The sequence below is a fragment of the Macaca thibetana genome, chromosome 18 (assembly GCF_024542745.1).
Source record: "Macaca thibetana thibetana isolate TM-01 chromosome 18, ASM2454274v1, whole genome shotgun sequence".
NCBI classification, from domain to species: domain Eukaryota; kingdom Metazoa; phylum Chordata; class Mammalia; order Primates; family Cercopithecidae; genus Macaca; species Macaca thibetana.
In genome coordinates, this window is record NC_065595.1 from 60,824,625 (window position 1) to 60,848,064 (window position 23,440).

At 36.4% G+C, this 23,440-nt stretch overlaps 1 long non-coding RNA gene across 1 annotated transcript in view; it reads right to left on the reverse strand.

Annotated features, from left to right (window-relative positions):
- Positions 1-19,849, reverse strand: part of LOC126941019 (uncharacterized) — a 70,808-nt gene extending 50,959 nt beyond the window's left edge. The window contains exon 1 of the long non-coding RNA XR_007721050.1: positions 19,692-19,849. This is a non-coding gene — a long non-coding RNA (uncharacterized LOC126941019). The remainder of the gene's footprint in view (positions 1-19,691) is intronic.
- Positions 19,850-23,440: the final 3,591 nt, after the last annotated feature.

Below are 23,440 nucleotides of genomic sequence, written 5' to 3' on the forward strand. Positions count from 1 at the left end.
CTCCTATACATAGGACTTATCTCTGTGAATCCTCATTAGCCCCTCCTTTGCTGCTCCCCAGAACCGACATAAGTCACAGGAAGCTACCACCTCTAACTTGTGAACCCACTACCCGATGCTGTGAACACAGGATTTTGTTATGCAACTTAGGGTAACCACATCATCTTGGAGAAATATACTTCGCAGGCCCTTTTTTAGATCTGGGGCCATGTGTGTACTTTTACCAATTTCTACTGCAAGTCTGCTTTTTTTTCATTGATTTTGGAATTTCACCTATTTTGTAGTTCAAAGTTTTAGCTGACTCCTAGTTTTGTGGGAGGTAGGTTTGTTTCTTGTCTTATCTCCTTGTGACTTTCACATATTTTCCTCAAGGGTACAGGGAAATGTTGACTTTATCCCATCATTGTCAAAGAGGCATTCTAATTACAATTTTATATTGTCAAATGCCATTCTGGTGTGAGTTTTAACAGGTAGACATAAAAGAAAAACCACAGAAATACTTAATATTTCTTAATTCTGAATTGAATATTTCTGAAATACTACTTAAAAGAGTCTGGGGAAGACTGTTATTAGAGCCATGCTGTAGAACTCTTTTATAAAGTTTTTTGTAACTGTCTGACTTGCAACTAATAGTTATTCCCAAGATATATACATTTCTATAGCAACTCTGCTCAGTATGGAGTAGTAAATACCTGACTGAGTCCTATCTGATAAATATCCTTGCAAACAGATTTTTTCCTTTCCTTGTAACACACATATATGCATGCATAAATATGTGCATATATCGTTATTACCACGACCTATTTAATCTTCTCATTTCAAAAACCTGCTTAGATCTTGTGAACTGCCCTTCTTTAAATCAAAGAGAAAGCACTGGAGGCAACTTTTGAGAAAATGACTGTTTTTGATTTTTTTCAAACTCGTGTACAGAATGATAGGATATTATCTATCCTATCAGAGTTAACCACATTTAACACCCTCATTTTATAAAATAAGGAAACTGTGAGTCAAAAGAACTAAAATTGCCTCCAAGGGCCCAAGCTAATTAGTGGCAGAGACAAAAGTTGAACTCAGACTTCCTAATATAAGCTATCCTCTATCACACCAGATTCTATCACCAATAATAGATATTCTAATTTGGCAAAATGGGTTTTAGAAACTTTTCTACATAATTCTTTATTGCAACTGAAGTTTAGCCTGTATGTACAGTAGAATTTCCTAGAACAAAACGCCAACTATTGTAAGATATAGGAGCATAAAGTCCCAGATACTTTCAGGCAGGCATATCTGTATGGAAGTCCTTTTCAATTACTCAGCTTCAGAGGGCTGCACTTCTCAAATCTCACTACCCTAGTAACCACACCATAGTAACTGCAATGCCAACACAATGTCTCTACATGCTTAAATACAATAATCAAAACACATAGTTGAAATTGGTCTCTGGTAAATTTAGGTTAGTAGATTAAATTTGGACTCTAATTAAAATGTCCCTTCTGTCAGTTAGAGAATATGTTCACATCTATTCTATCAACTTTTCAGCAAGGATTCATGGGTTCTGGAATCAAGGAAGTGGCATCACTCATCATCACCCCTAGGGATCCACTAGCAAAATTTTTGCTTCCTGTTTTTGCAACCTTACGTTCTGCTGGCCTAGAGGTCTTAGTTCCAGAGAAAGGAATGTTGCCACCAGGAGACACAACGATTCCATTAAACTGGAAGTTAAGATTGCCACCTGGACACTTTGGGCTCCTCCTACTTTTAAGTCAACAGGCTAAGAAGGGAGTTGCAGTGTTGTCTGGGGTGATTGACCCGGACTATCAAGATGAAATCTGTCTACTACTCCACAACAGAGGTAAGGAAGAATGCTCATGAAATATACGAGATCCATTAGGGTGTCACTTAGTATTACCATGCCCTGTGATTAAGGTCAATGGGAAACTACAACAGCCCAGTCCAAGCAGCACTACAAATGACCGGGACCCTTCAGGAATGGAGGATTTTCACATCACCAGGAAAAATCCACGACCTGATGAGGTGCTTGCTGAAGGCAAAGGGAATACAGAATGGGTAGTAGAAGAAGGTAATCATCAATACCAGCTACGATCATGTGACCAGCTACAGAAACAACGACTATAACTGCCATGAGTATTTCCTCCTCCTTTTTTAAAAAACATGTTCATGCATGTACACACTTGTACTAAGAAAATACCTTCAGGAGGCTGAGGCAGGAGAATGGTGTGAACCCGGGAGGCAGAGCTTGCAGTGAGCTGAGATTGCACCACTGCACTCCAGCCTGGGCAACAGAGCGAGACTCTGTCTCAAAAAAAAAAAAAAAAAGAAAATACCTTCATTTTATTTCCTTTTCCTCTGTCATGTGACATGAAATTTATTGACTTCATACTGGCATTTAAATATTGTTAACTTTATGTAATAGTATTTGGGTTGGGGATTGGTGCGTTTCTGGTTCTACAAAGGATAGCTGTTTTATGTTAGACATAATTATGACCTCTTTTTTTTTTTCTTGAGACAGAGTCTCACTCTGTCACCCAGGCTGGAGTGCAGTGGCGCGATCTTGACTCACTGCAACCTCTGCCTCCCAAGTTCAAACAATTCTCCTACCTCAGCCTCCCGAGTAGCTGGGACAACAGGTGTGCACCACCAGGCCCGGCTAATTTTTTTGTATTTTTAGTAGAGACGGGGTTTCACCATGTTGGTCAGTATGGTCTTGAACTCTTGACCTCATGATTCGCCCGCCTCAGCCCCCCAAAGTGCTGGGATTACAGGCATGAACCACTGCGTCTGGCCTAATTATGACCTCATTATTATCGTTATTTGAAGATTATGTATAATCTCAGGAGACGTGTATGGGTTCAAGTTGACAAGGGGTGGACTTGTGATGGTAAATACTGAGGGTCAACTTGACTGGATTAAAGGATGCAAAGCATTGATCCTGGGTGTGTCTGTGAGGGTGTTGCCAAAAGAGGTTAACATTTGAGTCAGTGGGCTGGAGAAGGCAGATCCACCCTTAATCTGGTGGGCACAATCTAATCAACTTCCAGCGAATATAAAGCAGGCAGAAAAAAATGTGAAAAAGAGAGATGGGCCTAGCCTCCCTGCCTACATCTTTCTTCTGTGCTGGATGCTTCCTGCCTTTGAACATCAGACTCCACATTCTTCAGTTTTGGGACTTGGACTGGCTCTCCTTGCTCCTCAGCTTGCAGACAGCCTGTTGTGGGGCCTTGTGATCGTGTAAGTTAATATTTAATAAACTCCCATGTACGTATGTATGTATGTATGTATGTATGTATGTATGTATCTATCAATCAGTCTGCCTGTCTGTCTATCTAGCTACCTACCTACCTATCATCTATCCTATTAGTTCTGTCCCTCTAAAAGAACCCTGACTAACATACTAGGTCTCTGAATTTTTTCTTTTTGTTCACTGTCTACTTTGTCCTATTCCTTTTCTGCATGTCCATCAACATATTCTAAGTGGATGCAGAACTTTCTGATGCCAGATTCTTATTACTTTGAAAAATTTTCCACCTCTAAATCCATAATTACTCCTTAAATACCTTGGATTTACTAGTTATACATCTAAGGAAATTGGTTTCACCAAAAATGTTCCTTTAAAACACATGCTGCTTATTACTTTCCTAAGAATGAATAGTCTATATCTATTTATATCTATATCTGTATCTCTGTATCTCCAGTTGCACTCAGGGACAGAGTGAACAATCAGGGGCTGTGGGAGGCAGGTTTTGGAGCATCAAGAAGGTGAGGGCACCCTGGTTCCCAAAGAAGAATGCGATTGGCTTGTTTGAATACTGTGGGCTGTCAGGCAAACGAAGCCCACTACTCAAGCATAAGCAGGAACTGCATTTGGTCTTTTTGATATGGTGAGTTGTTTGGTTAGAAGACCTTATGCACAGGATCACAGTGGTGGGGGGAAACTTGTGGTTAGGCAATCTGGGGCTCTCCCAATTTCATCAGCGGTCAAGGCAGCACAAAATATTAATTTTGAGTCTTATGCCACATTTACCTGTGGAAATGTAGAGTAATAGCTAAACATAAATGCCAGACAATTGGCAGGTATAATTTTACTCACTATGGTTTATTAAATTATCCATCTTGAAGGAAAACTACTTCTCACCCATTGAACATCTAGTGATAAGGAAATTACTGGTCCTTTATAAGTTTGGCAACGAGATAGTGACTTAACACTCTCCCATGGTACCTAAGAAAGCAAGCTACTACTTTGTTATCTCAGCATGCCATCCTACTCTTGTTTCTAAAGATGACCAGTCTTCCTCAGGTATTTTAGTATACTATGTTCATTAGACATACACATGGCTTCAATAAAGCTTGGGAGATATTCTAGATGAACATCACCAGTTATCCTTTTATTCCTATTGCAACATATAGAAGCACTTAAAACTCAGACTTCTCAAAAAAAGTGTTCCCTAAAATAGCTTCCTCCCTGATACAACAGCAATAAGCACCAACACTATCTTGGGGCTGACTATATTGGAAAAATGCTTGAATTCCCACTAGGCACACTTAATAGATAGTACTAATTTATTCTTCACCACTAAGCGCTTTGAATATGACTGAAAAGTTTAGTTTCTTTATCAAGGTTAAACATATCTCAACAATATTGATTCCATATTCTTTTTTTCAAAATATGAAGGTTTTCAGAAAACTACTTGCCACACAGTAGTTCAGATCTCAGTCCGCTTAGTCCATCTCAGTTAGCTTGGGCTGCTATAACAAAATACCATACACTGGGCGGCTTACACAACAGCAACTTTTTTCTATTAAAGGCTGGAAGTTCAAGATCAGGATGCCAGCATTGTTGGGCTCTGCTGAAGTCTCTCTTCCTGGCTTGCCAATGGTCAACTTCTCACTATGTCATCACATGACACTGAGAGAGAGCAAGCAAGCTCTCCGGTGCTCTTCTCATAAGGGCACTCTAATCACATCCTGAGGGCCCTACCCTCATGACCTCATCCAAATCTAATTGCCTTGCCAAATCCCCATATCCAAATATATCACATTGGAGGTTAGGGCTTCAATATAGGAATTTGAGGGGAAGGACATAATTCAGTCACTGACAGAAGTGTCATATTTCCAAGGACAGCATTTTTCTCTCTGGTATTAATTCCCAATCACCTTGACTGACCTTGATATCCTCAAAATTTCCTCAGGTATATATTTGCAAATGATCTCATCCACTACATTCTTTAAAAATAGTATTGATTATTTTTTCTGATTATAAACTAATACATTTTTGAAAATGGCTGAATAGGAAGAGCTCCAGTCTACAGCTCCCAGCATGAGCGATGCAGAAGATGGGTGATTTCTGCATTCCCAACTGAGGTACCGGGTTCATCTCACTGGGACTTGTTGGACAGTGGGTGCAGCCCATGGAGTGTGAGCCGAAGCAGGGCGGGGCATCGCCTCACCTGGGGAAGCAAGGGGTTGGGGAATTCCCTTTCCTAGCCAAGGGAATCGGTGACACATGATACAGGGAAAATCGGGACACTCTCACCCTAATACTGTGCTATTCCAACAGTCTTAGCAAATGGCACAACAGGAGATTATATCCTGTGCCTGGCTTGGAGGGTTCCATGCCCATAGAGCCTTGCTCACTGCTAGCACAGCAGTCTGAGATCAAACTGCAAGGTGGCAGTGAGGCTGGGGGAGAGGCGTCTGCCATTGCTGAAGCTTGACTAGGTAAACAAGGCAGCTGGGAAGCTGGAACTGGGTGGAGTCCACCACAGCTCAAGGAGGCCTGCCTGCTTCTGTAGACTTCACCTCTGGGGGCAGGGCATAGCTGAACAAAAGGCAGCAAAAACTTCTGCAGACTTAAACGTCCCAATCTGACAACTTTGAAGAGAGTAGTTGTTCTCACAGCATGGAGTTTGAGATCTGAGAACGGACAGACTGCCTGCTCAAGTGAGTCCCTGACCCCCGAGTAGCCTAACTGGGAGACACCTCCCAGCCGACAGACACCTCATACAGCCAGGTGCCCGTCTGAGACGTAGCTTCCAGGGGAAGGATCAGGCAGCAATATTTGCTGTTCTGCAGCCTACGTTGGTGATACCCAGGCAAACAGGGTCTGGAGTGGACCTCCTGCAAACTCCAACAGACCTGCAACTGAGGGTCCTGACTGACTGCTAGAAGGAAAACTAAAAAACCAAAAGGAATAGGATCAACATCAACAAAAAGAACATCCACACCAAAACCCCATCTGTAGGTCACCATCAAAGGCAAAATGTAGATAAAACCACAAAGATGGGGAGAAACCAGAGCAGAAAAGCTGAAAATTCTAAAACTCAGAGCACCTCTTCTCCTCCAAAGGAACACAGCTCCGCACCAGCACAGAACAAGGCTGGATGGAGAATGACTTTGACGAGTTGACAGAAATAGGTTTCATAGGATCAGTAATAACAAACTTCTCTGAGCTAAAAGAGGATGTTCGAACCCATCACAAAGAAGCTAAAAACCTTGAAAAAAGATTAGATGAATGGCTAACTAGAATAAACAGCATAGAGAAGACCTTAATTGACCTGATGGAACTGAAAACCATGGCACGAGAACTACGTGAGGCATGCACAAACTTCAGCAGCCAATTCGATCAAGTGGAAGATAGGGTATCAGTGATTGAAGATCAAATGAATGAAATGAAGTGAGAAGAGAAGTTTAGGGAAAAAAGAATTAAAAGAAATGAACAAAGCCTCCAAGAAATATGGGACTATGTGAAAAGACCAAATCTACATCTCATGGGTGTACCTGAAAGTGGCTGGGAGAATGGAACCAAGTTGGAAAACACTCCTCAGGATATTATCCAGGAGAACTTCCCTAACCTAGCAGGCAGGCCAACATTCAAATTCAGGAGAACACCACAAAGACACTCCTCGAGAAGAACAACAACAAGACACATAACTGTCAGATTCACCAAGGTTGAAATGATAGAAAAAATGTTAAGGGCAGCTAGAGAGAAAGGTTGCATTACCCACAAAGGGAAGCCCATCAGACTAACAGCAGATCTCTTAGCAGAAACTCTAAAAGCCAGAAGAGAGTGGGGGCCAATATTCAACATTCTTAAAGAAAATAATTTTCAACCCAGAATTTCATATCCAGCCAAACTAAGCTTCATAAGTAAAGGAGAAATAAAATCCTTTACAGACAAGCAAATGCTGAGGTATTTTGTCACCATCAGGTCTGCCTTACAAGAGCTCCTGAAGGAAGCACTAAACATGAAAAGGAACACCCAGTACCAGCCACTGCAAAAACATGCCAAATTGTAAAGACCATCGATGCTAGGAAGAAACTGCATCAACTAGCGAGCAAAATAACCAGCTAACATCATAATGACAGGATCAAATTCACACATAACAATATTAACCTTAAATGTACATGAGCTAAATGACCCAATTAAAAAACACAGACTGGCAAATTGGATAAAGAGTCGAGAGCCATCAATGTGCTGTATTCAGGAAACCCATCTCACATGCAGAGACACACATACGTTAAAAATAAAGGGATGGAGGAAGATCTACCAACGAAATGAAAAAGAAAAAAAAAAAAGCAGGGGTTGCAATCCTAGTCTCTGATAAAACAGACTTTAAACCAACAAAGATCAAAAGAGACAAAGAAGGCCATTACATAATGGTAAAGGGATCAATTCAACAAGAAGAGCTAACTCTCCTAAATATACATGCACCCAATACAGGAGCACCCAGATTCATAAAGCAAGTCCTTAGAGACTTACAAAGAGACTTAGACTCCCATACAATAATAATGGGAGACTTTAACACCCCACTGTCAATATTAGACAGATCAACGAGACAGAAAGTTAACAAGGATATCCAGGAATTGAACTCAACTCTGCACCAAGTGGACCTAATACACTTCTACACAACTCTCCACCCCAAATCAACAGAATATACATTCTTCTCAGCACCACATTGCACTTACTCCAAAAATGACCACATAATTGGAAGTAAAGCACTTCTCAGCAAATGTAAAAGAATGGAAATTATAACAAACTATCTCTCAAACCACAGCGCAATCTAATTAGAACTCAGGATTAAGAAACTCACTCAAAACCGCACAAGTACATGAAAACTGAGCAACTCGCTCCTGAATGACTATTGGGTAAATAACGAAATGAAGGCAGAAATAAAGATGTTCTTTGAAACCAATGAGAACAAAGATACAACATACCAGAATCTCTGGGACACATTTAGAGCAGTGTGTAGAGGGAAATTTATAGCACTAAATGCCCACAAGAGAAAGCAGGAAAGATCTAAAATTGACATCCTAACATCACAATTAAAAGAACTAGAGAAGCAAGAGCAAACACTTTCAAAAGCTAGCAGAAGGCAAGAAATAACTAAGATCAGAGCAGAACTGAAGGAGATAGAGACACAAAAAACCCTCCAAAAAAACAATGAATCCAGGAGCTGGTTTTTTGAAAAGATCATCAAAATTGATAGACTGCTAGCAAGGCTAATAAAGAAGAAAAGAGAGAAGAATCAAAAAGACGCAAGAAAAAAAGGATAAAGGGGACATCATCACCAATCCCACAGAAATACAAACTACCATCAGAGAATTCTATAAACATCTCTCTGCAAATAAACTAGAAAATCTAGAAGAAATGGATAAATTCCTGGACACCTACACCCTCCTAAGACTAAACCAGGAAGAAGTTGAATCTCTGAATAGACCAATAACAGGCTCTGAAATTGAGGCAATAATTAATAGCCTACTAACCAAAATTGTCCAGGACCAGATGGATTCACAGCCGAATTCTACCAGAGGTACAAAGAGGAACTGGTACCATTCCTTCTGAAACTATTCCAATAAATAGAAAATGAGGAAATTCTCCCTAACTCATTTTTATGAGGCCAACATCATCCTGATACCAAAGCCTGGCAGAGACACAACAGAAAAAGAGAATTTTAGACTGATATCCCTGATGAACATCGATGCAAAAATCCTCAATAAAATACTGGCAAACCAAATCCAGCAGCACATCAAAAAGCTTATCCACCATGATCAAGTGGGCTTCATCCCTGGGATGCAAGCCTGGTTCAACATATGCAAATCAATAAACGTAATCCATCATATAAACAGAACCAAAGAGAAAAACGACATGATTATCTCAATAGATGTAGAAAAAGCCTTTGACAAAATTCAACAGCCCTTCATGCTAAAAACTCTCAATAAACTAGGTATTGTTGGGATGTATCTCAAAATAATAAGAGCTGTTTATGACAAACCCACAGCCAATATCATACTGAATGGGCAAAAACTGGAAGCATTCCCTTTGAAAACTGGCACAAGACAGGGATGTCCTCTCTCACCACTCCTAATCAACACACTGTTGGAAGTTCTGCCCAGGGCAATCAGGCAGGAGAAAGAAAAAAAGGATATTCAATTAGGAAAAGAGGAAATAAAATTGTCCCCATTTGCAGATGACGTGACTGTATATTTAGAAAACCCTATTGTCTCAGCCCAAAATCTCCTTAAGCTGATAAGCAACTTCAGCAAAGTCTCAGGATACAAAATCAATGTGCAAAAATCACAAGCATTCCTATACACCAATAGTAGACAAACAGAGAGCCAAATCATGAGTGAACTCCCATTCATAATTGCTTCAAAGAGCATAGAATACCTAGGAATCCAACTTACAAGGGATGTGAAGGACCTCTTCAAGGAGAACTCCAAACCACTGCTCAATGAAATAAAAGAGGACACAAACAAATGGAAGTACATTCCATGCTCATGGATAGGAAGAATCAATATCGTGAAAATGGCCATACTGCCCAAGGTAATTTATAGATTCAATGCCATCCCCATCAAGCTACCAATGAGTTTCTTCACTGAATTGGAAAAAACTGCTTTAAAGTTCCTATGGAACCAAAAAAGAGCCCGCATCTCCAAGACAATCCTAAGTCAAAAGAACAAAGCTGGAGGCATCACACTACCTGACTTCAAACTATACTACAAGGCTACAGTAAAAAAAACAGCATGGTACTGGTACCAAAACAGAGATATAGACCAATGGAACAGAACAGAGTCCTCAGAAATAATATCACACATCTACAACCATCTGATCTTTGACAAACCTGACAAAAACACCAAAAGCAATGGCAACAAAGGCCAAAATAGACAAATGAGATCTAATTAAACTAAAGAGCTTCTGCACAGCAAAAGAAACTACCATTAGAGTGAATAGGCAACCTACAGAATGGGAGAAAATTTTTGCAATCTACTCATCTAAAAAAGGGCTAATATCCAGAATATACAAAAAACTTAAACAAATTTACAAGAAGAAATAAAACAACCCCATCAAAAAGTGGGTGAAGCATATGAACAGACACTTCTCAAAAGAAGACATTTACACAGCCAACAGACACATGAAAAAATGCTCATCATCACTGGCCATCAGAGAAATGCAAATCAAAATCACAATGAGATACCATCTCACACCAGTTAGAATGGTAATCATTAAAAAGTCAGGAAACAACAGGTGCTGGAGAGGATGTGGAGAAATAGAAACACTTTTACACTGTTGGTGGGACTGTAAACTAGTTCAACCATTGCGGAAGACAGTGTGGCAATTCTTCAAGGATCTAGAACTAGAAATACCATTTGACCTAGCCATCTCATTACTGGGTATATACCCAAAGGATTATAAATCATGCTGCTATAAAGACACATGCACACGTATGTTTATTGCAGCACTATTCACAATAGCAAAGACTTGGAAGCAACCCAAATATCCATCAATGATATACTGGGTTAAGAAAATGTGGCACATATACACCATGGAATACTATGCAGCCATGAAAAAGGAGGAGTTAGTGTCCTTTGTAGGGACATGGATGAAGCTGGAAACCATCATTCCAAGGACAGAAAACCAAACACCACATGTTCTCACTCATAGGTGGGAATTGAACAATGAGAACATTTGGACACAGGGTGGGGAACATCACATACCAGGGCCTGGTGTAGGATGGGGGGAAATGGGGAAGGATAGCACTAGGAGAAATAGCTCATGTTAATGACGAGTTAATGGGTGCAGCACACCAACATGGCACATGTATACATATGTAAGAAACCTGCACGTTGTGCACATGTACCCTAGAACTTAAAGAATAATTAAAAAAAGATAAAATAACACATTTTCATTGCAGAAAATTTAGAACATGAAAAAATACAAAGAAGAAAAGCGAAACTAATATAAACATCTTTTTTTTGGTTTCTTTTCAATTGTACTGTGGTTTTGGGGGATATATTATTTTCAGAAAGATATATTACCTACTTAATTCATGGGGTGAAAAGCAACACAAATACTTCATATTTGACTTTTCAATGACATGCAGATTGAAGAATTTTGTTGTATATAATGAATGCTAAGCCTCCAAAAAATCATATGTTTATATTCAGATATTCATTTTGCAATGAATAAAACAGACAAATCCCTGCCTTCAAAACAAATGTTAGCCCCTTCCAAATAATCACAAATTCTTAATTTTAAAAATACTGAATAGATAATTTATTCTACTTTGGAATATAAAAATATCCTGTACAGAGAGCCTGGCTAATAAATATCCCATAACGTAAGAGCATCATGCAGAAAATAGAATTATTCTTAAGTTTTTAATAACAGAAAAGCTATATTTCTTTACCTAAAATAAGTTTTACTGGGGGGAATATTAGGGGAATGCAAGATTTTAGAGGATTACTGGCATGTGAACACTATCCATTCTATGTTTAAAGAGTGAAATGGCAAAATAATTCAACTCTAAGAATGTTGTCAAAAGGCAGTGGGAATCTTCAGTGAACAAGCTAGACACCTGTCAGGGAGCCCTGCGGAAGGAAGTGGACACAACGGGAAATAAAATCAGGAGACATAAGCTATTAAAATCTAACATCAACTTTCAGAGTCAGAACTGCAAAGCCTGTTTAGAACAAGATGTTCCTGCTCCAAAAGAAAGTCTCGAAAAGTTTCCTCAACTTCTCATGTTGGTGTCACACTGACATACAAAGACAGATTTTAGTCTCACATTCCCCAGTAAATTAATTTCTGTGCACTTGTGCTTCATCCGTGCTTCTCCACTTCCTTCTCTCCTGAAACTCGTGGTTAACAAATGGTTCAAATCCAAAAGTTAATTTAATGGTGTGTAACTTTTGATTTATGATTTCCCCCTCCTTTCTTGACACATGGTACTGTACTTCTCATTTATTTCTAACTCAAAGTAAATCATCCGTAATTCCAAGTCCATCTATAGTTGGTCATTTTTAGAGTCTCTGATGTGCTGCAACTGGGAAGTAATACAAAAAATCTCATCACGATCAAGTTTCATAGGGATGAGAAACAGTTGAATATCAACCATACCGGCAATAGTCAGTTGATTTCATATTATTTCTCCATGTAGACAAAGCTTATGTAGAAAAGCTGGTCTCAGGCAGCCCTTCTTCCTTCCTTATTTTCCCTCTTTAGAGCACTTCTGTGTCTTTATCATCTTTGTTCCTGGACTCTACTGCCATCCTCTTCTATTAAATGGAGTAAGTTTTTTGCTTTTACTGTCATTCTTGATTGACACATAATAATTGTACATATTTATGTGGCATAGTGTGATTCAGCAGGATATTTTGATATATACATACAATTTGTAATGATTAAATCAGGGTATTAGCATATCCATCACTTCAAACATTCACCATCTCTTTGTGTTGGGAGCATTCAACACAGGGTTTGTTGCTTCAAAGGTAAAATCACTTTCCAGAAGAAAATATAGGTGAAGTAAACATTTCTGTTGCTTCAAAGGTAAAATCACTTTCCAGAAGAAAATATAGGTAAAGTAAACATTTCTTAGGACACAAAAATCACAAACCATAAGAAAAAAATATTATTGAGTTGGATGTCACTGAAATTTAAAGTATCTACTCTTTGTAAACATTACTAAGAAAATAAAAAAGCAGGGACAGAGAGAAAATATTTGCAATGCTTACATCTGACAGAGAACCTGAATACAGAATATATGCCTTGAATAATAAAAAAAGCCAATTTAAAAAAATGGGCAAAAGGGCAACCAAACACATGATAAAATGCTCAACATTATTAGTAATCAGGGAAGTGCATATTAAACCACAATGAAATACCACCAACCGATTAAAATTGCTAAATTTTTAAAAATGAAAATAAATGTAGGTGAGAACATGAAGGAGCTAGAAATCTGATATATTGCTGGTGCGAATATAAAACGGTACTTTCCTTTGAAGAGAAATATGACATTCCCTTGTAAAGAGGACATACAACACATTAATTTTTCTCCTAGGTGTTTGTCCCACAAAATAAAAAATATATATCCACACAAAGACTTGTAATGAAGGTTTATGGTAGCTTATTTATAATAGTCCAAGCCTTAAAACAACCAAAATGCACATCAGCAGGAAAATGAGTAAACAAATTGTAATTTATCTATACAACTGAACACTACTTGGCAATAAAAATGATTTACTGATTAATGCTACAATATGGATAAAACTCTAAAATATTATGCTGAGCAAAACAAGTAAACACAAATTTGAGTACCTATTATATGATTCCATTGAGATAAAACTCTAGAACACAAATCTAACCTGCAGTTACAGAAAGCAGATTAGATTTTACCTGGCGATAGGGATGGGAACTTGACAGAGAAAGGACACAGGAAACTTTTTGGGGGTTAACGGACATGTGTTTTTTTCTTAATTGTAGTGGTGGTTAGACAGGCATAGACATTTGCCAAAATTCATCAAATTATATGATCAAAATGGGTGCATCTGATTGTATATAAATCATATCTGATAAAGCTGATTAAAAAAATTTTTGAATAAGAACATTACACAAAATATTAACACTTCTTAATTTTGAATTTTGAGTGTTGTATCATTTAGAATCCTAGCAAGAAATGTATGGAAACCTCACCTGGAACTTGAAAAAACTAGTGAAGAAACTATTGAAGAGGTATGGACAGAATTAAGAAAACCAACAGTGTTTTCAGGCATTGGGGTACTTGCAACAACAGGATGCTCTTCCTAGCCCTGGACTGGACAGGGCAAGAAGGATCGGGGTTTTCTGGACACAGAAACAAAGGCAGAGGCAAGAGAGAACACAGACGCTTGGCTTTCTACATGCTGTAGGAGGAAAGGTGCTAGGAAACAGTGACTACAAATTAGATTTAATAGGATTTTTTGTTTTTTAACAGAGGTAATGTTTAGGGCCTCATAAACCAAAATAAGCAGTTTAGTCTTTATCCTGAATCCATTTAAGAGTTTCATGCAGAGGACTGCATAAAAATAGTTTTATTTTCAAATAATTACTCGGATTATTTTTCTTGCATAGATTCTAAAAGTGTAATCACTATTAGGAATGGTCATTTTTACTACTCTTGATTTAGAAATGACATATATTATAGCATTCTGGATAATAGCAGTAGAATTGTTATTAAATATAAGCTTCTGATGAAGTCTTTCCTAGTCATTTGTTTTTACTTTTCCCCCTCTTTTATTCATTGTCTTTTAGTTTGGCTCAAGGTAATTATTTTCAAGTATAGTAATTTAGTTTGGTTAACTACTGAGTATTCATTTTCATGACTGAATGTGCTTCCTATTTGGAGGTATTTCCAGCAATATTTTCTTCTTCATTAACTTTAAAAAATTTTACCCTTTAATTCATCCGAAGTAAGTTTTAGCCAATGAAAGAAAACATATGCTATAAAATGATTATAGTAGAGTAGCAAAGAAGCATTTAGCAGCTTCTACAGCACCTTGCACATAAGAGGCCTTAATGATGATTTGTGGAATAAGTACGTGATTGCCGGGACCAAAGATAATACCATTTGCCCATGTACCTCAATGTTATAAGCATCGCTTGCTTCATTAATCACACTAGTGTATTCATAACACAGTGTGGCAATAACAAGATGCAGTCATTTTTTCATTAATTTAAAAAAATTTACTTATCTGTGAATCATGATCAACCTGCTAAACTTAAGCTAAAAAGGAGTTGAGCATTTAAAAATTTTAATTGATCCATAAGTCATCAGGGAATTTTTAAATGCAATGAGTGGGATTTGTTGCAGAGAAGAAGCAGGCTGCTGTGGTTTTTACTGTGTCCCCTAGAATTTACATGTTGAAAATTTGGTTCCTGATGGGGTAATGTTGTGAGGTGGGGCATATAAGAAGTGATTAAGTCATTCAAATGGATTAATGCTGCTCTCATAGAACTTGTTTAATTCTTGTGGAAGTCAGTGAGTTTTAGTTCTCTCCAGACTGGATTAGTTACCAGGAGAGGGAATTGTTAGAAAGCAAGACCACCCCTTGCATTTTGCCCCTTTTGCACATATAGACTTCCCAGTCCACTTCTCCACCAGGTTATGATGGTTCATCCATCATTATGAACATTATACATTATACATATTACATTATGAAGATGCAGCCACCGATCTTGAACTTCTCAGTCTCCAGAACCATGAGCCAAAATCAACTTCTTTTTAAAAATAAACAAGCCAGTCTCTGAGTATTCCACTCTAGCAACAGAAAACGGACTAAGACACATGCTACTTGGAACATAGTATGCTACTTGGAATGTGTCCTAGTTTATGTGAAAACATGTTATATCTGCACAAATTATATACCAGTGCCAATGTCAAATCTCATGTTTGTATAGGCCAAAATCTTGTCATCTTTTTCTCAAAAACACAGCTTCCACTTCATTACAAATACTAAAAGAACTACAATGGAAAACAGAGGAAAACTATTTCTCCAGAACACCTCTGCTGCTCTTTATTGCTCAAAGGTAACAGATACGAACATGAATCAAAAAATCCCTAACAACTGAAATTAGACTGAATAAGCAAATAAACTTTATTTGCATCATTGGCTATATTTTAATTTCTTATTCAGTTCATCACGTCTCTAGGTCATAAAATACTTTTAAAAGTTCCATATGGAATGATTGGGAGCTCCTCTATGTTCCATCTAGCAGAGCAAAGTCATCTAGAAAAGAGCTAGAACAGAAGTGTCTGCAGTGTAGCTGGGTAGACAGACAAGACGCCACAAGCACTGGGCAACAAAGAAGGTTTGAGAAGGTAAGTCCCTTCCCAGCTCTGGGCCTTAATGTCTTTCCCTTTAGAATAAATGGTTTGATTTAGGTAATCTCTAAACATTCTGATGTTCTATGCCTGGGGACTATAGTTTTGAGGAAAGAGATAACAAAGATTCTGGGCTATTAAAACAACACCAGCGAATGACAAAGTGCAGAATGGAGCCTAAGAATGGTGTTTGGAGAATGTGTGTCCAGGAGACCCAGGCATAACAGTTTAGACTAATAGATGGTTCAAGCTGTGGTGTTCACATGAGCAGTGGAGACAGATGAGAAGAGGGAAGGCAATCCTGATCAGCACTTAAATATCCTTTCTAAGAATGTGGAAAGTGTCTCTGTGAGCAGAAAGAAATCCAGCTCAATGATGTCCACCCTGGATCTGCCTCAACACCATTTGCAGATACAACACATTCCCATCATGCCTGGGGTCATTAGAGGTAGAAATTATAAGAAAGTCACTTGTAATTTCTTTCTCTAAACTATTTATGACTTTTGCTCTTATTTCTATTGGATCATTTATTATTTTCTCATTGATGAATAGAAAGTCTTTATTTATTAAAGAAATTAGCCTTTTGCCTATGATATGTATTATAAATGACTTTCTAAATTTCTTGTATTTTATTTATGGTTATTTCTGCCATGCAAATGTTCTATTTTTAGTCAAGTTTATGAATCATTTTTTGCATGGCTTCTGGCCTTTGTGTGACATTTAGAAATGTTTTATTCCAAAATTATTGTTTAAATTTTTGCTATGTTTTATTTTCATACTTTTATGGATAATATTTGTACACTAAATTCTTTGCTTCATATGAAATTATGGTAGGAACCAATATTATTTTTTTTCCAGATGGCTATGCAGTTTTTCTAGCATCATTTATTGAATAATTCATGTTTTTTCACTCATTTTTCAATGTCACCTTTAACACATACTAAATTCACAAACTTACTGAGCTATTTTCTGGATATTTTACCCTGTTTTATTAAATCATATGTTACTTATGTAAGTGCTGGTATCAACTTTGAAATTACTGTATTATAACAATATGTTCAATATCTTGTAGGACTAAATACTCATCCCTTTGGAGGGTACATTCGGAAAGCAATAACTTTTCACTGTTTTTCAGAACTTTTGTAATGGTTAATACATGCTTAACATATGAAAATCAGCATCAGTGTAGTTCATTTAAAAGTCATCTTACTATAATTATAGAGGAGCAGATTAAACATAGATTTATTGGGAGAGAATAAACATTAAAATGATATTAAGTTTTCATGTCCAAAAAGGGGGAATGCATTTCAATTTAAGCTTTCTTGAGTACCTTGGTAGTATTCTCAATTTTAATTTATTTATGTGTTTTACATTTCTTATTAAGTTTATTTCTGTGTATTTCACCTTTTCATGGCTATGGTCAGTAAGTGCTTCCCTTTAATTATATTTTTCTATCTTGTTTTATTTTGTATATGAGAAAGCCATTACTTTTTTTCTTAATGTACTCTGCTGCCTCATGGAATTGTCTTATTATTCTATGAGAGTTTCAGATCATCCACTTAAGTTTGTAATTCATATAACTATATTAAACTGCAAATATTTATTTTCCCTTCTCTTTCGTAACTTTATACCCTTTATTTCCTTCTCTAATTTATTACTTTGACTTCATTAAAAAACAATGTCATAATGAACATATTTCTCTTGCTCCAAAATGAAAAGGAATAGTTTTAGATGTTCTAGATGCTGTTCTTTTTAAAATATGAAATAATATTTTTATTATTTTCAGGATATTTTATGTAAATACATTGCAGTGTGTTAAGAATTCTTAACAAGAATAGAGAATGAATTTCATCAAATTTCTTTTAGCTATAAAGAGATAATTATATGCATTTTCTCTTTTTATCTAATTAACTTGGTAAGTCACAGTATTGCACATTTTAATATTGAACTATGTACAGATGCTGTAACCCAGGAGAAACCCTTACTGATTCCAGGATTCCATTCCCCTTCTCTTGGTCTGTTGTTGAGGTTTTTATCAGGATATTTTCTTGGACAAAAGTTCTCAAATGCTAGAAGATAGAATTTAGAATACCAGTGCATGTTTTCACACTATTTCTAATGACTATAAACAACATGCCAGCACAAGCTAGTCCAGAAGGGCAAGGACCATCCACAGCCTATTTTCAAAGATCAAGTTAGCACAACTGACCTAGGATACAGAAGATGGGAGGCATGGAATTAAATAGTTGGTTAGGTGCAAAGGAAGACTGAAGTAGAAAAGAAAACTCTTATCAGTAAAAACACAATTAGTGGATCCACTTTTTTGTAGGCATCAATTACCTTGAAACTGCAGTCAGAAAACAAAAACATAAATAGGTTAGGACTCTTGGGTTTGATGGAAGAAACAAAAATATACGGTTTATGTGGGTTAGCGAACTCTGGTTTTAAGTTGTTTTTACTATTCTCTGTATTTCCTTCATCAGAGTGCAATTCCTAGAATCACGAGGAAAATCCTATCTGATGACACTAAAACGGTTGGCAGTAATCTACATCAGTATTCGTCCCCTTGGAGTGGCACCTTAGGTTTAGTAAGTGTTTCAGTTTTCTCTCCAACCAACTCCCCATAGTCACCAAAACAGACTCACTCCATGCTAGTCTTCTCCACTTCACAAATACGTAGCATGCCAAGGAAAGCATATTTTTTCCTATTCAAAAGTATGGCTATGAAGAATAAACTGCAATGGTCTGAAGTGTCAGTTTTCAAAAGCAAGTGTCCTGTTCTAAAGAACAGACCAAAAAGAACAGGCAGAGCAAAATAAGCCTTGCGTCACTTTTCAAGATTTAGGCTGACAGAAGTGAATGAGGAGGGAACAAATGAAGCTACAGAAAGAAATAATATGTGTGATAGAGATGAGCTGGTATTTTACACAAGTTCACTTAATTATTCAACTTACACTTAATATATGACATATTTATACTGCATGTTATGAGCAATAGGGCACATATAAGAAATACACACACATATATAATTGTACAGATTAGAAAATTTAAGGAATGAAACATAAAATGCCATCAGTAGAAAGCCTCTGGCCTCATTGAATATCCAATAAAATATCCTTAGATCTCAGCATATATACAGAATGAAACAAGCAATTTCCTTGTTCTGAGTTCAAGAACTAAAAATCTGAAAAATTTCAACGAATACATGCTGCTGAAAATAAAGTACTTACTTGTGAATCAGACCTAGAGAATTACTTCTATCAGAGATACCCCTGGTTTATGTATTTAAGCTAAAACTATAATTCACCTTCACAGCTTAAATAACTCTGACACAAATTCTAGTTTATTTGTATCAGTTAATCCATACAGTACAGCTACATTATGTATGAGAAGAGCCTTGTGGGCTGATCTACCTGCAATTTAAATGAACACATCCTTTGAAAAACAGGTTCTCAATCCCTCAGTTCTTAAAAAACTAAATTTAAAGAAAGCCTGAAACTAAATTTAAAGAAAGCCTTTGGAATAAAGACCCACCACAGTTCAGAGGTCCTGAATTTAAAAACTTGCATGCTCCTGAAAGCCCACCCACTGAACAAACCTAGGCCATGTGCAGAATCTTCTGTAAAGAATGTGAAATGTGCATTGAGTTCCAAATGAGTCACAGAGGGTTGACATTCTGCTCAGTGTCATCTAGCCAATTTTTAAATCAATTTTACGGGGTAAGAAACAATGCTTAGGTTATGTATGACACATCGCAAAATAATTTTCTAATGAAAAAGTGCAGATGGCAAAAAAATTTATTTGGGAGCCTATTACACGAGTTAGTACAAAGATAACATGCTCTGAACTTTGCATTTGTGCTTTGCCTTTGTCAAATCTATGAGACAAGAAGAGGTTATATTCTCATGCTGATTCCACATGTCAATACGTTCAGAGAAGTTATGAGTTTCCCAAGCAGTCGTAGAGATTTGGTTACGCTGTGATGCACATTTCAATGTTATGAATCAAAGTCCAGTATTCTTAGGTATCTATTGAAGCAACAATGGGGATGAGGAGAAGAGATCATCAAGAGATGAGATAATTACAGACAACCCCAGATAATTTTGGCAGTGAAAATGAAATCTTCAAATGAGTAGACAAAAGCAGTCTAAAGAAGGACAAGTGAGGCTTTTGATAAATGGAAAATAGGTATGATGATCTGATTCTCTAAAAGAAATGTTAAGGGGAATGATGGAGACTCTAGCAAAATTCAAACCTAGGAAGCAAATGATGGGAGCTATCTTTAGAGCATCATATGTAACTGGCTACCCATGATAAATCAGTGCTTAACTGCAGCTCAACCAGACTTTGGGCTTTACTTCCATTACTTTTCCACATGACATAAAAAAGAAACAAACATTCCAAGACATCAAAATTAAAAGATAACTGTCAGGAATTTCAGTATAAGTTATGATAAACTAGACTAATCACTCCATCTTGAATAAATAGAAAAGTGGGCAAAATGAATGAAACATTTTTTTCAGCATTGAGAAATAGGAACTATAATTCATAAGAGTAGGGGAAAAATCAGGTAAGCAACACAATCACTGCAGTTTACTGTCTGGGGGCACTACCTAGACTGTAGCCCAAAATAAACAAATGGAAAAAGAGTTTTTTCAACAGAAACAGACTCCAAATGACTGAGATAATTAAATTATTATGAAAGGATTACAGAGTAAAAGATCAATAACCTTGAAGAAAAGCCAAATGAAAGTTTCCAAATTGAAGCACAGGAAGGAAAAGGGCTGGAAAAAAAAAGAACAGTCACAATAATCTCTTGGATGAAAATGAGAAATTTTTTATAAGTACGAAAAGAGTCCCGGGAAGAGAGGAATTGGGCAGAAAAAAATTTGAATAAATAATTGATAAGATTTTTCCAGACAGGATGGAAAATATTAACGTATAGATTCAGGAACCTCAATGAACCTCAAGCAAGATAAACACAAAGAAAAACACCCAAATCACATCATAAGCAAATTGTGTAAAACTAGTAATAAAGAAGAATAATCTTAAAGCCAGCCAAAAAAATATTTATGCTACACACCCAGAGTACAAATATAGGAATTATTACTGACTTTCATCAGAAACAATGCAAATCATAAAAGGATGGAAACATGTTTACAGTACTAGGGTGGAGAGTGGGTTTATCAACTGAGAATTCTATACCCACTAAAGTATTCTCCCAATGAAAAGGATCAGTTTCTAAACGTGCTAAAGGGAGTCCTTCAGGTCCCCACAGAAGAAAGTAATGTTAGACAAAAATGCTATAAGACATATAGAAAACAAATAGCAAAATGACAGAAGTAAGTCCTTCCTTACCCATCAGCCTTAAAAAAGAAAGGAAATTCTGACATATGCTAAAACATACATGATCCTAGAAGACACTATGCTAAGTGAAATAAGCCAGCCACAAAAAGGCAAATACTGTAGGATTACATTTATATAAGCTACTCAGAGTAGTCAAAATGACAGAGGCAGAAAGTAGACGGTTATTGCCAAAGGTTGGGGGTAGAAGGGAATGAGAAGGACTTGTTTAATGGGTATGAAGTTTCACGTTTGCAAGATGAAAAGAGTTCTGGAGATGGATGGGTAGTGATGGTTGCACAATAATATGAATGTACTTAGTACCACTGAATGATTTACTTAAAAACAGTTAAGGTGGTAAATATTCTGTTATGTGTATTTCCCCACAATGAAAAATTGTAAAAAATGAAGGTAAAATAAACACATTTTTATAGAACAAATTTTAAAAAATTAATCACTAGCAGACTTTAATTACCAAGGAAAGCAAGTTCTTCAGATGGAAAGGAAATGATACCAGATGAAAACTCAGATCTACACAAAGAAAAGAATGCCAAAAATAACAGATAATAAATGAGTATATATAAAAGACTTTAAATTTCCTTTAAAAACATAAAAATGTTTTACAGGTTTGTGATATATGTGTAAGTAAAACATATAATGACAATAACAAAGATTGAAAGCAAGAATTGTAAGTATACTCTTGAAAGCCTCTGACATCCTGTGAGTAATAAAAGGTTAATCTAATGTTTGAAAAATCAAGTAATGTGACATCACATTTATAAAGTATAAAAATAATCATAATTCTTTTAATATAGCATAAAAGGCATTTAACTAAATCCAACACTCATTTATTAGATTTTTTAAAATTAAACAAATTAGAAACCCAGTAAATCTTTCTTGGCCTCGTAAAGGGCAACTACAAAAAGTTTTAGGTAAGGTCATGCTTAACGGTGAAGGACTGAATGCTTTCTTCCAAAGATCAAAACAAAGCAAGGATGTCCACTCTCACCATTTCCTTTCAGTATGGGAGATTTTAGTGTGTTCAATAAGGGAGGAAAAAAAAAGAGAATAAAAAATTTTAAAACAAAAGACATATAAATTAGAAAAGAAATAAAATTGTATTATTCACAGGAAACATGATTGTGTATGTAGAAAATCCTAAATAATCTACCAAAACTGTATTAGAACTGATAAATTAAATTATAAAAGTCACAAGATTCAGGATCAGTATTTAAATACCAATTGTATTTTTGTTTAGTAGCAATAAATAATAGAAAAAGGTAATTTAAAAAAATTTTATTTACAATATCATCAAAACATAAACTAACTAGGAATGAATTTAACATATGTATGAGACTCGTATCTTGAAGTTTTATAACATTGCTGAGAAAATTCAAGAACAGGTAAATAAATGGAAAGATATAACAATTTAAAGACTAGAAGAATCAATATTTTCATGTCAATTCTCCCAAGGGAGCTACAAATTTAATGCAATAAAATTGCCAGCAGTCTTTATTGATAAACTTGGCAGACAAGATGATTCTAAAATTAATATATAAATTTGAAGGCCCCTGCATAGCCAAAACAATTTTGAAACGTAAGAATAAAATTGCATTTTTATCTTATTAGAATTCAAAGTTTAATAAAACACCTATGTAATAATCAAGAAAACATGGGAGTAGCATGAAGATAGATAACCAATCTTGAATTGGTAGTGGTTGCACTGGTGTGGGGGGGGGTCTGTCAAAGTGGTTCAAACTGAATACTTTAAATGGGTGCATTTATTGAGTGTCACTACATTTAGTAAAACTGATTTTAAAAAGAAAATTGTCATTAATAGGCAGGCTAAGAAAGGAGGTCTCCAAGGTATATGGGCAAAGGAACATGATGTAGCATTTTAAAATATTTGATGAAAAGTCAATAAACATAACTTTGCTAAA